The sequence below is a fragment of the Apis mellifera genome, linkage group LG16 (assembly GCF_003254395.2).
Source record: "Apis mellifera strain DH4 linkage group LG16, Amel_HAv3.1, whole genome shotgun sequence".
Classification (NCBI taxonomy): domain Eukaryota; kingdom Metazoa; phylum Arthropoda; class Insecta; order Hymenoptera; family Apidae; genus Apis; species Apis mellifera.
The window spans coordinates 4699409-4711947 of NC_037653.1; the positions used below are offsets into that span (position 1 = coordinate 4699409).

Consider the following 12539-nt stretch of genomic DNA (forward strand, 5'->3'; position numbering starts at 1 on the left):
AATTATCTCCATCGACAAGAGTAGCAATTAACGATTCTCCTGCTACATTACATTCAGGAACCTCATTATAAATTAAATTAATCTGCTCTCATCTTGCTTGGTCAGATCCTGCAGGAAAAATAGTCAAAAATCGTGAAAGAAAAAGAAAAAGAAAAAAAATAATTTTTTCTTTCATTTAATCTTCGTTACGAAATAACATAACCTATAAAAATCATACTCGGTCGATAAAGAATCTGTAATCCGAATATACGAGTAATATTCGCAACAAAATAACAAATAATATGATAAAACGATTAATATGTTGAATAAAATATAACGAGTAATTAAATAAGAATAACCGATAAACGATATTCTCAGTCGATAAATTAAATTAATAAAGTGAAATAAATTCTCCGACAAATAAACGACGAGTTATTTAAGATTAAAAAAAGCAGGGAAAAAATTGGATGTAAAGAGGGAAATAAATAAATAAGTAAATAAAACAAGATAACAAGCTATGGGAGGCCCTCCTAATGCTCATTCGACGCAACGAATCGACGAATACTTTCCACGATTTCGCGCTCGAGTACCGCGGCGACCGAGTTCATTTCCGTAATTGATGTTGCATAAAGTCGAGTCCCCAAGTTACGTAACTTTCGAGGGTAGACCTCTCCTACTAACGAACTCGTAATCACGAAACGAGAGCAACGAATATATTCCTCTTGACTATCGTTTAAGAAGCCACGGCCGGCAGATGGAGGAAGAAACGTATGCGCGGGCACAACTGCATTGCATGTTGGAGTGTAGTCGTTAGAATGAGTATTCTGGGTATCGAGAAAATTAGATTTTCTCTTCTGAATTCGAAAAAAGAGAGGGAAAAATTGGTGACAATAATACTTGCCAATTGAGAAGCATCCAATATATGAAAGAACGGATACACTTGTCATTGGAACGGATATCGCTTCTTCGATTATTCTAACCTCAAACGTAAGAATATTTTCTAGAATAGAATTAAACATTTATCTCGAAAGATTCTTCTCACAGTGAAATTCGAAATTCAATCTTCTGATTCTCGATATTTTCTTTTATTCGTTTTCTTCGAAAATAATACTTTCGAATATAATATATTCGACAACGTTTTTTCGATGTCGCGTGCAACACCGTCGTTACGTTTAATGAGTCCACGGAGAGAAAAAAGAACGTATCGCTTACAACGTTTTTTGATACGCGTAATAAACGAAGTCACGTTTGATCCTCGTTGAAGTAGAAAAAAAAAAGAAAAGGAGAGAGGGAAGGAAAAAAAAAGTTGCATCGTTGATGTAAAATTCATCGGAATTCGACAAGTCACGTTGGCTGTTTTCCGCGTTTTCTCGGTCGGACGGCGTTTTCCCCGTTTCAGAGCAGCGATTTTCCGGCAGCCGGCATTCGAACAACGGCTTTCATTACTTCGTAACGAATATTCGTCGTGTACCGCCTGTGTATAATGCGCGGCTTTGTTTTTTACCCCGGTTGTTCGCCCTTTCAGTCACGTTGCACCATTTCTCCTTTCGAATATCACCGCCTGGATGGATGTAATTTGACCGAAGAACCGAAATACCCCCCGTGGACATTCAAAATAGCTATTCACCCTCTTTCCTCTTTCCTTTTTTTTTTTTTCGTTCCACGATTCTTGCTCAATTTAAATTTTTCTCTTAATTCTCGTTTTTTTTTTTCTATTTATTTTAATTATAATTTCAAGTTTGATATTACTTTCCACCTTCTCCTTTCCTTTTTTTTTTCAATTTAATCCGGAAGAAATATCGAGTGAAAATTTTTCAAGTATTTTTGTCCTTCAGGATGATGATCCCTCCTCGATTCGAATTTTTCTTTCTATCTCCGATTTCCCTCCTTTTTCTAATCTTTTAGATTTAATCGATTTTCTTTTTCTTCTTCGCGTTTTTGTAATTTATATTTTAACGAGAGAATCGAATTTGAATCTCGAAAAATTCAAAATGTTCTATCTCTGATTTTTCCTTCTTCCTTTTAATTTCACTCGATTATTTTATAATCAGGTTTATTCAATTTTTCCTATTTTTTTTTTTATAATTTGCACTTATAACAAAAATACATTTTTTTCCAATCTCTTTCTCAATTCAAACTTTTTCTTTTTAATTTTAAATTTAATCGATCCCTCCCCCCTCCTTTCTTCTTTCTCTATTTTTCTCTATTTTCGTAATTTCGTAATTTAACCACGAACGATCAAAATGTTCCTCCCCTCTTCTCCCATCCTGTCTTCGGATTTTCACTCCCTCCCCTCCCTTCATCTCTCTCTCTTTAATCTCAGATTTAATCGATTCTTCCTATTTTTCTAGCTTACCAATAGAAATCGATATATCGTGTTTGTTCGTAGATAGATATCGCAAGAATAATCGGTATCAAGTTGATTTTTAATTCTTATGCCCTCTCTCCCAAATCGATTTTGAAATCGCATTTCACCCGGGGGATTTCACGAAGGGGGGAATTTCGTTTAATGTAAATACGCGAACAAACATCGAAACGCGATGTAATAAACAGACTGTTGCAAATAGAATACTGAAAACGAGGTTCAAGTTTGATTCCAATATGAAATTAAAGTAAAATTGCTTCGATTTTAATGGTTCTTATTTAACTAGGCTTTTAACTAGGGGGAAAAAAAGAAGAAAGATTAAAAGGTATTGTAACTTTGGTTTTTAAAATTAAATTTTAAAAACTATTTGTTTTAGAATCATTATCGTTGCGATTCAAATTAGAATTGGAGAATTTACTAAATAAATTTTACTAAATTTTATTACTAACAATGTTAAATACATACGATTCACAAATTAAATAAATTAAATTCTCAGATCAATCTCTCTACAAATAGAAGAAATACAATGGAATATTTCCACGAGATGAGATTTAACAAATAAATTTCCCAAGGAGATGAACTTATATATATGATATAAAATACATCATTCGCGTAATAAAGATCCACGTAAAGGTTCTATATCAAACGCCACAAATCCACCAATCCAATTTCTCGTTCTCGTCCAATCAGCATCCGAGATTCCATTACGAAACTCGATCGAAACAAGATGGCGGGGAGCGGACAGTTTTTGGCCGAATAACGTGGATTCGAAGCAAATATCTAATCTGAAACGAAAAGTTTCCGTGAGAATTTGGCCTCGGTTCGCCGGAAGTTTCCTTGGCTTAGCAAGAATTCTTCTAGGATTTTTCGGCTCTGAGAAAGGCGGGCCGAATATTTCTAGTGACGTCTGGCCGCGTCTAACCCCTAAACTTTTCCACTTTTAATACCGGATACGCTTTTTAAATCGATTGCTCGAATATGCAGCTGGATGGATTTCCGCGGATCGAACTTTCTTCTACCGGATGTTTTCCAAGATTCGTTGAATTGTACAAGATTCGAAGAGTTGGAGGAATTTTTTTTTTTATTCCTTTAATGACTGTGAATTTTTGTGAAAATGGTTAAATTGCATTGGATTTATGCGATTTGAGTAATTGGGATTAGTTAACAGTCGTGTGGTTAAGGTAAGTTAATTTAAATTACAGATATTATAATTTATTAGAATTTTATTCTTTGTATCTTTAGAATAGACTTTTTATCATTATTTGTATTATATTTCAGGCGAAGAATGGAAAATTGGATGAAATTTAAAAAGAAAGTGACTTTCATCTCGTTTATTATCTTCGTGAATTCTGATTTTAATAATGATTTTAAAAAAAGAATGGTATAAAGGATAAATACGACATATTTTTTTATACATTTTAATAGTTCTTTATGAAAATTACATATAAAGGGCCGAATTTTAAAAGAAGGAGAATAAAATAGATAAGTATATCAAATTTTAAAACATAGTTTTAAGTAAAATGTTGAAAAAATGTATTTTTGGATGTATGGCGCTTAAAAAGGTAAGTATGTAAAAGGTAAGTATGTAAAAAGGTAAGTATGAAAGGTAAGTATATTAAATTGTAAAAAAAAATTTTTTAATTTCGCGCAAATTAATTTTAAAAGTTGAAATGTTCGAAAAATTTCAACAATTCTTGGAAATGACGTCAAATTCTTGGAATTTCTAAAATTCTTGGAAATGACGTCAAATTCTTGGAATTTCTAAAATTCTTGGAAATGACGTCATATTCCTAGAAAAGGTTGAAGAAAAAAAATTTTTCTCGAAAACTCGACTTTGTATCAGGAGAACATAACTTGATAGGAGGTCGTTCGAAGAATTTTTCCCAGAATTTCGGCACTTCTTAGAAATGACGTCAAATTCTTAGAATTATCGAAATTCTTGGACGAGTGAAATTTTTGGCCAATTTTTCCACTTTGTATTAGGAGAACATGAGTTGATAGGAGGTCGTTCGAAAAATTTTTCCTGGAATTTCGACACTTCTTGGAAGTGACGTCAAATTCTTAGAATTTTCGAAGTTTTTAAAATTATACCAAAAGAGCGAACAACCAGGCATTGCATTAAAGTATATTTTTTAATTTTTACGTTTTTCACGTTATTATTATAAAAATTACTTACCTGATATACTTACCTGTTTTAGTGTACTTACCTTTTTTTTTATAATTACTCCTTTAAAATGTTACATTTGCAGTAACAAATTCATCATTTTATTTGATTTTTTAATCATTTTACTTAATTCTAATTATGGAAATTTATTATTATACTTACCTATTTTATACTTATCCTTTTTATACTCAATTTTTTCAACTGTTATTCTTCAGAAACTGCTATAAAAGATAAAATATATTAAAAATTTGTATATAATTGTAATTTTAATTGTAATTTGTATAATACATGAAAATATAGATAACATGTATAAAATGCACATATCTGTTTATTGAATTTTAACTAAAAAAATTACCTATCTTTGAACTGCTATAAGTTTTGAAAGAAATGTTGTATAAAAGTCAGCCAGGGTTTATTTTAAAGCCTGAAACGTTTTATTTTCATATATCTGAATTAAATTTTTCCTCATAAATTTATTATATTGAAAAATAGAATAAAAAAAAGTTTTTTTTTTTTCTAAATTTTGTAATTTCAATCGATTCTAACAAGCTTAATAAACTTTCTACGAATTTTATTTTGCAATAAGCTTTTGGAGAGAAGTTTCTTCTTTATAATGAGCTCTCAAAAGTTATTATACGATTTTTTTTTTATTCTTCAAGCTCACTTTTCATTCAAGACAGCAACGAAAAAAAATCATAGGTCAACTTTTAAGGGCTCATTATAAAGTAGAAACTTTGCTCTAAAAGATCATTATAAAACTAATTGCGAAAAAAATTAATTAACGTTTGTAGAATCGATTGAAAGTGTAAAATTATTAAAAAAAAAAAATTACCTTTAATTTTCCCTCGTTTTTTAATATAAAAAAGACTTGAGAAAAAATTCAATTAAATATCTGAAAATAAAAATTTTGCTCTTTGAAATAAGTTGAGAATGATTAGTGTAAGATATTTCATTCTAAAATTACAGCAATTCAAAAATTGTCAATCTTTAAACTGCTATAATTTTGGAAATAAATATCTTATAATAATCAATCAAAACTCATTTTAAAAAGTGAAACCTTTACTTTCACATATCTTGGTTAAATTTTTCTTCAGATATTTCTTTTATATTGAAAAATGAGATGGAAAATTGAAGATTGTCTTTTTTTAAAAATTTCACAAGTTCAATCTACTTTAGAGATTCTAATAAATTTTTCACGCACTTTATTTTACAATGATCTTTTAAAAGGAAATTTTTTCTTCTTGAGTTCTCAAGAATTATTATACGATTTTTTTCCATTCTTTAAGTTCAGTTTTTATTCAAGATATGATACAGCAATGGAAAAAAATTCTTCAACTTTTAACGATTCATTATTAAGTAAAAGTTTAACTTTAAAAACTTAGTACAATGCAAATTGCACAAACTATTTATCAATCGTAGAATCATATAAATTTATAAAATTTTTAAGAAAAGAAATTATTTTCGATTCTCCACTCCATTTTTTAATATAAAAGAATCATCAGAGAAAATTCAATCGAGACACGTGAATTGAACATGCTTTGTTTCTTAAAATGAACTTTGATTGATTGTCATACGATAATTTTTTTTCAAAATTACAGCAATTCAAAAATATTCTTATACTCAATTTATATAAATAACTAATTTTTCAAGAAAATTTCAATATAATTACTGTACTAAAATAAGTATCTTTATTCAAAATAAATTCCTCAATTTTCTTACCTGAAACAAAATAAAAAGAAATAATCATTATCTTTAATAGTTAAAAATAATTAAAAATCCTCAATGAAAAATCAAAGAAAATGTTCTAAATAACTTATATTCACTTACACAACAAATGATCAATTTTCCAAAAGGAAGATAATTATGATAAGCTCAATTCATATAATATCGAGCAAGGATGAGTTAAACTGTGGCAGACGTGACGCTTGATAAGCCTTTTTTATTTCTCCTGGCAGGATATTTAAATTGTAAAACACCACAACCTCGAATTGATTTCGAGGCAGGCTGGTTTGATTTAAATGTAAAACAGCTTCCTTCACGAGTAACCATTTTCGAAGGAAAAAGCTTAATCCTGCACGTTTTTCCAAGGGAAGAAATAAAAGTGTATGGAATCGCGCTCGAGATTTTGTTCGAGAAGCGTCCGCTTCATTTCCCGTTGAATTATCCAGGAATAACAATTTTTCCACGGTGAATTTTTGTTCCCGTGCGTTTCACGTCCTCGAGGATACCCTTTATCTTCGAATTAAAAGAGTTATGCGATGGAATATTATGATACTTACGTGGACCTCGCGTGGAAAATATTCCACGTAATTTTCATCTTTTCCACTCTTCTTCCTTTATTTTCTTTTTTGTTTTTCTAAAAAAAAATTTTAACAAATTTTAGAATAAAAATTAAGAAAATTTAAAATAATTTTTAAAAGATTTTTTATATACCTTATAATAATCCTTAAATAATTATTATATATTGATATTTTTAAACCAAAATATTATTCGTTATCTTTTATTTTTTATTATTATTTGAAAATAATTTATTCTTTTATTTTATCTGAAGTAATTATTCCTTCTTTATATTCGTTATTTTTATTTTAAATAAAAAAAGAATTCAATTCCTGTAGCTATATGTATAACATCGATACTAGCAATTGCATTTCAATTGCTGCCGTTTTTTTTTTTTTTTTTACATGGCTTTCCACGAAAAATGCAAATAAGTTCCGCGGTATATATCGTTTCTCGTTTGCTGAAAATTCCTCTCATTTCCTTCATTATCTTGGTAACAGGCAACTACTCGAAGATTTATAGCCACTCGAAGATATCGTTGAACCGTACGCTAATAAATAGAAAAGGATAGAAAAGGGTAAAATTTTCCAGTCGAAACTTGCCCACCAGCCTGTTCGTCCGCTTTAATTTCATCTTTTATTCATCCGTGTCCATCTCGTCCCATCTGGCAATTATTACTATTAATTTCACTCGGAACGATCGCATAGAATGATTTTTAATCGCCTCGTAAATGCACGAGAATGTTTGAAAGGTTATTTTTTAAAAAGTGTACAGATACAAAAAAAAAAATTATGCGATGTAATGCATTTTTTAATGCAGATTTTTAGTAGAGTGTTAAATTTTAGCAAATCCATAGAAATCTCTATTGATCTCAGTCGAAGTCCTGATTATTTGATTTGTAAAATTTTCTTTAATAATCGTACAATATCGAAAAGCAAAATTTAATAATTGATTAATCCTTTAGACTCTACTTTCTATTTTATGTTAAATTGTTTAAACAGTGAAAAATATTTAATAAAATTACCTGCTTATTCGTCTTCTAATATACTTCTAATTTTTTTGAATACGCCTTAAGAGTTGAATATTAAAATTCACTAGAGCGTATAGGTTAACTGAGTCCATCAATACTTTTGGAGGTTATAAAAAAAGATTATACGGATTGAGATTGAGAATATCGAGAATTTTCATTATTTATTCTTATTAATTTTTTTGAAATCATATATTACTAACCTATTATTTATCGTTATCAATTTGCAAAACTCGTTCATGAAAAAGCGTCCAGGAAAAATTTATCATTGATAATTATCGTAATACACGCAATGGGCAGATTATCTATCTCGCTCGTTACATTAATTAGTTTGATATTGGTCACGAGTGCTGAATTATTCGAATAAAATCCCAAGATAAAATCCCAGTGGCATCTATAGAACTCGAGTAAAGAATAAAAAGAGGCAATGCAATCGATGGTTAAACATCACACGATCTCTTTTTCTTTTTTTAACACTGTCCCTCTATTGGAATCACAGTGGTGCTCGTCACTGGAACGAACGATTTTTATACAAATCTTGGGACAAGAGGCGCGGCACTCACAGAATCCTGCAATTATTTTGTTACTGCACAACAACGATGCCAATCGAAACGAATCGTTTCGCTCTCGATCGACCGCAACAATTTCACTCTTCATTTTCGTGACGCTGCCGTAATCATTTTTATTTTATTTCCATTTCTTCGTTATATCGGATTCAATAATATGTATTGAACGATTATTTATTTATGATCCAATTGTTTACTTATTCATTTGTGAAGCGGAATACTGATTATGTACTTTATGTGATTTTGTACTTGGTGCATTAATATATTCACTCACTTGCAAACTTAATCCGTTATGGATTATGTAAGTGATTTGTTATATCGTCCATTTATTAATCTATTGCTTTATTATACCAATAATTCACTCATTTATTCACTTGCTAATTTAATAACTAGATTATTTATTGATTTGGATATTTAATAGGTTAACAATGTATTCACTCATTTGATAACCTATCAATTCAATTTTTATTTATCAGATCAATCATTTGCCAATTCACTTGTTAGCATATCCATTCAATAACTAACTCAACACTTATTAATTTTCTCACTAATAATTAGATCATTAATATATTATTAACTCATTCAATTTAATCATCACTCTCACTAACTTATCAACTCGACTCGTTCACTAACTCAATCATTTTATTAACCTTCGACAACAATTATTCATAAAAAATTCTCCTTCACTGGCTCACCTATACATAATTATTCCACTCGTGCTTAATTACCATATTCTTGAAGCGACTCGTCTTCAATATCAACATCTTACTTTCTCGGTCATTTGCTTACTCATTAGCCCATTTAACCGGTGACTCGGTCGGTAACCCATTGACCGACACACTTCTTCAAACCTTTTCCTCTCTACCAATTTTCCTCCGGTGGAATGGAAAAACGCGCTTTCGTCGTACACGGCTCTTTATGTCTGCCGAGTACCTCACAGTCGTAAAGTCTCCGAACACACCTCGTTAAAACTTGATACTCCAGGCTCTTTAGTTGGCCAACCACCCCGTGTGCACCGTCTTACCCCTGGCGTCTCTATGCATTTCCGCCCCTTCTTTGCCCCCTCGATGTCACCACTTCCGGTCGCGCCTAGCGATAAAAGGAACCTCTCGCGGCCACCAAAGGCTGGATAGATAAACGCGCGTTTTCAAGTCATCGTCGGATGTTAAGTACCAGCCGGCCTACTCTTTCTCAAACTTTTCTTTTCGCACAATCCGCGCTCTCTTTTTATCTCTGCCGCCTCATTCTGCGAGGAATGGAGGAGGCGTCTCGATGTCTCGTTTTCAAAGTATTTTTTTTTTTTATTTGTTCTGATGCAATTCAAAAGAATCGTCGTCCTTTTTTTTTTTTTTTTTTTTAATTTTTAAATTCGATATTGTTTCTCCTTTTGAAAAATTTAAAAGAAAGGTTTTGATATTTTTTTTCCCCGAGGTATTTTTCATTTGATTTTATGTTTTGAAAAAAATTGTTCTTTTTTTTTTTTTTTTTTGATTTTTTAATTCGATATATCGTTTCCTCTTGTAAAAAAATTCAAAGTTTCGATATTTTTCATATACAATAAATATACGATAACTTTCTGTCCATTTAATTGGATTTATTTTTACCAATTTCTAGAAATATGTGCTTGGATAACCGATCTACGATATTTATCCTGGAACATCAACATATTGAAATTAATTTCAAATATAGATTCGAGTATTTAAAAATGTGTGAATGTAAATGTACTTGCGTTAACTTTATTTATTCGTAATAACGTTAATAACACTTTTTAATTTTACAATTATATCGAAGAGAAAAGCAGACACTTTGACCAATGTTCCCAATTCCTCGAAAGAATCGATGCGACGAAGGGAAATCGAATTGTGAAACGAAAAGAAGAAAATCTCATTACGGATCACAATTATAAATTTAGGACACTGTCTTGAAAGAAAGAAAAAAAAAAAGAAACTCGATACTCACTAATATAATCTATCGAACCAATTTGCCGAATCCACGAAACTTCGATGCAATGTAACTTTACAATATTAAACTTTTTCTTCCGTTCTTCGAAAGAAAAAAGAAACCGAATATGGAGCCATTAACGACGTTCATTTAATACCGGAAGTCGCCTAAAAAAATCCATTAAAGCGCCACGTTACGTGGAAAGATGTGGTACGACTGAAATAAAAAAAAAAAAAAAAGAAAAAATGACGTTAAAAAGAGAGGGGGATAAAAAAAAGGCTGTAAAATATTGCTCTTTATTTTAACGAGAGGAATATTTTTTAATACATGCGGACAAAATGGCGCCGTTGTTAGTCGGCCAAACTGTATCCACCATATCCCTACCTGCTCGTTGTGAAATTTATTCAGAACGGAAATTCCATTAGCAAACACGTCCATAATGGAATTCTATTTTTCTTTTTTCTTTCTTTCTCTTTTAACAATGTTTTCATTGTTTTTTTTTTTTATACGATTCGATCATGAATCGTAGCTTTTGTATATTTGTCAAAGAGTGTATGCCAAAACATCTTATAATTTGAATAATTCGTCGATGGTTGACAGAAGAAATTAAGAGTTTGGAGAGGGCTCGACAGTTTTCCACGATGGAGAAATATTGTGCGAGAACGTTTAATCGTAGAACGAACGATGCTGCCTGCTTCGACTCTTTATTCTTTATTGTTACTGGCTGGTTGTTTGAAGAGTACTTTAATTCCTCGACGGCCATGTGCAAGTTTTTATTTTTCTAAAATGAAATCGTGGGTGGAATTGTTCATTTTCCTTGAATTCTTCATCTTCATCCAGAATAATTCCTAGAATGACAAATATTAAATATTAAATATTATAATTTAACTAATTACTTTTCAATTTCTTCACAATCACAGATTTATAATATATAAAATTTATCATTAAAATTTTGATAGTCTTACTATAACCAATTGTAAAAAATATTACTGTAATCGAAGATACATTTTTTAAAATAAATTCTTTCTTGTCCAAAGATATTTAGAAAATTGGAATTAATAATTTATCCAAATTTTGAAGTCCAAGATATCTCTTAATTCATCCAATTCTATGTTCATATTGTTAATTCTAGAACAATTTCCATTAAAATCAGATAAATAAAAAAATTTACAATAAAACAGTTCCATTTAATCGACAAGCAATCCTTTTTTTCCCTTTCACAAATGCACTATCCACGTCCATCACTGGATTAGATATATATATATATATATATGGAATTTGCCCTTTAATCTCTCCCTTCAGTGCAGAGCATTCATCAAACTTTTAATCGCATTCGAAGATAAACGTATTCCCAATATTTAACCATATTTCCTCTTGTCCCCTTTCTTTTTTTTAGTGCCACTCAGTCGAGGAGGTTCTGTTTTCCAGCTGCACAAACAGCAGCAACATTCAACGAAATACGAATAAAAAAGAAAGAAAGAAAAAAAAAAAAGAATTCGTGAACTGAATGTCCCACGGCACAAGAATTCCGTATTTTTAACATTGTCTTTTTCCTCCACTCCCTCTCCCCGATAGCATGCAAATTCGCCGACTCCTAATTCCATTTTTTTTCCATCCATACAATATTTTTCACGTGCCATTGGATTATCAGAAATTGCAAATATCGTGTATCGTGCATGCATCACGTGATAATATCTTCCTCCTTGATCAAAGAGCTGAAACATATGTGAAAATTTTGTGAGATTTGTATTATTTTTATCATCTCTATACATAGTTTTCCAATTAAAAATATATATTTTTTTTATATATTTTATTTGGAAAATGGAAAATATCGTGGAATTTTAGATACCTGAAATGCATTTTGAAAAAGATGATGAGAAAATAGAGGAACGAGATGTTTTCAATATGGAGGATGGAATAATGAATTGCCGAGAATGCCATCTATGATGGGTGCACGTAGTTAGAACCGTAATGTGATTTTGATGTTTCACATTTTCGTGTTGAATTTTAATTTTCATTCGAAATTAATCATGCATGTTTTTATTAATCAACTTGAAATAATTTATTAAGAATTTTTGTCCAATTCATTTCACTTATATTTCTCTCTCTTTTTTTTTGTTCCAGGTGAGTACTCGTCAATAAGAACTTAATTTCCTTGGAATTTGGTAAGCAAAAAGAACATGTTTCGCTTATTAATTTGTTATATAATTGACAAATATC

At 30.5% G+C, this 12539-nt stretch overlaps 1 protein-coding gene and 2 long non-coding RNA genes across 6 annotated transcripts in view; 1 reads left to right on the top strand and 2 right to left on the bottom strand.

The window, feature by feature from the left end:
- The window catches only part of LOC410649 (tyrosine-protein kinase Btk29A), a 155072-nt gene that overhangs the window by 45339 nt on the left and 97194 nt on the right, over window positions 1-12539 (top strand). The window lies entirely within an intron of this gene.
- Window positions 7171-9745, bottom strand: LOC102655539. Its single transcript, XR_409099.3, has 3 exons — window positions 8016-9745; window positions 7810-7912; window positions 7171-7449 (listed from the first exon to the last, which is right to left on the bottom strand). It is a non-coding gene; the product is annotated as an uncharacterized LOC102655539 (long non-coding RNA).
- On the bottom strand, window positions 9873-11320 carry LOC102655582. 2 transcript variants are annotated; one of them, XR_003306311.1, is made up of 4 exons: window positions 11285-11320; window positions 10704-11167; window positions 10338-10535; window positions 9873-10142 (listed from the first exon to the last, which is right to left on the bottom strand). It is a non-coding gene; the product is annotated as an uncharacterized LOC102655582 (long non-coding RNA). The 2 variants fall into 2 exon arrangements; XR_003306310.1 differs by lacking the exon at window positions 9873-10142 and having other exon boundaries at window positions 10151-10535.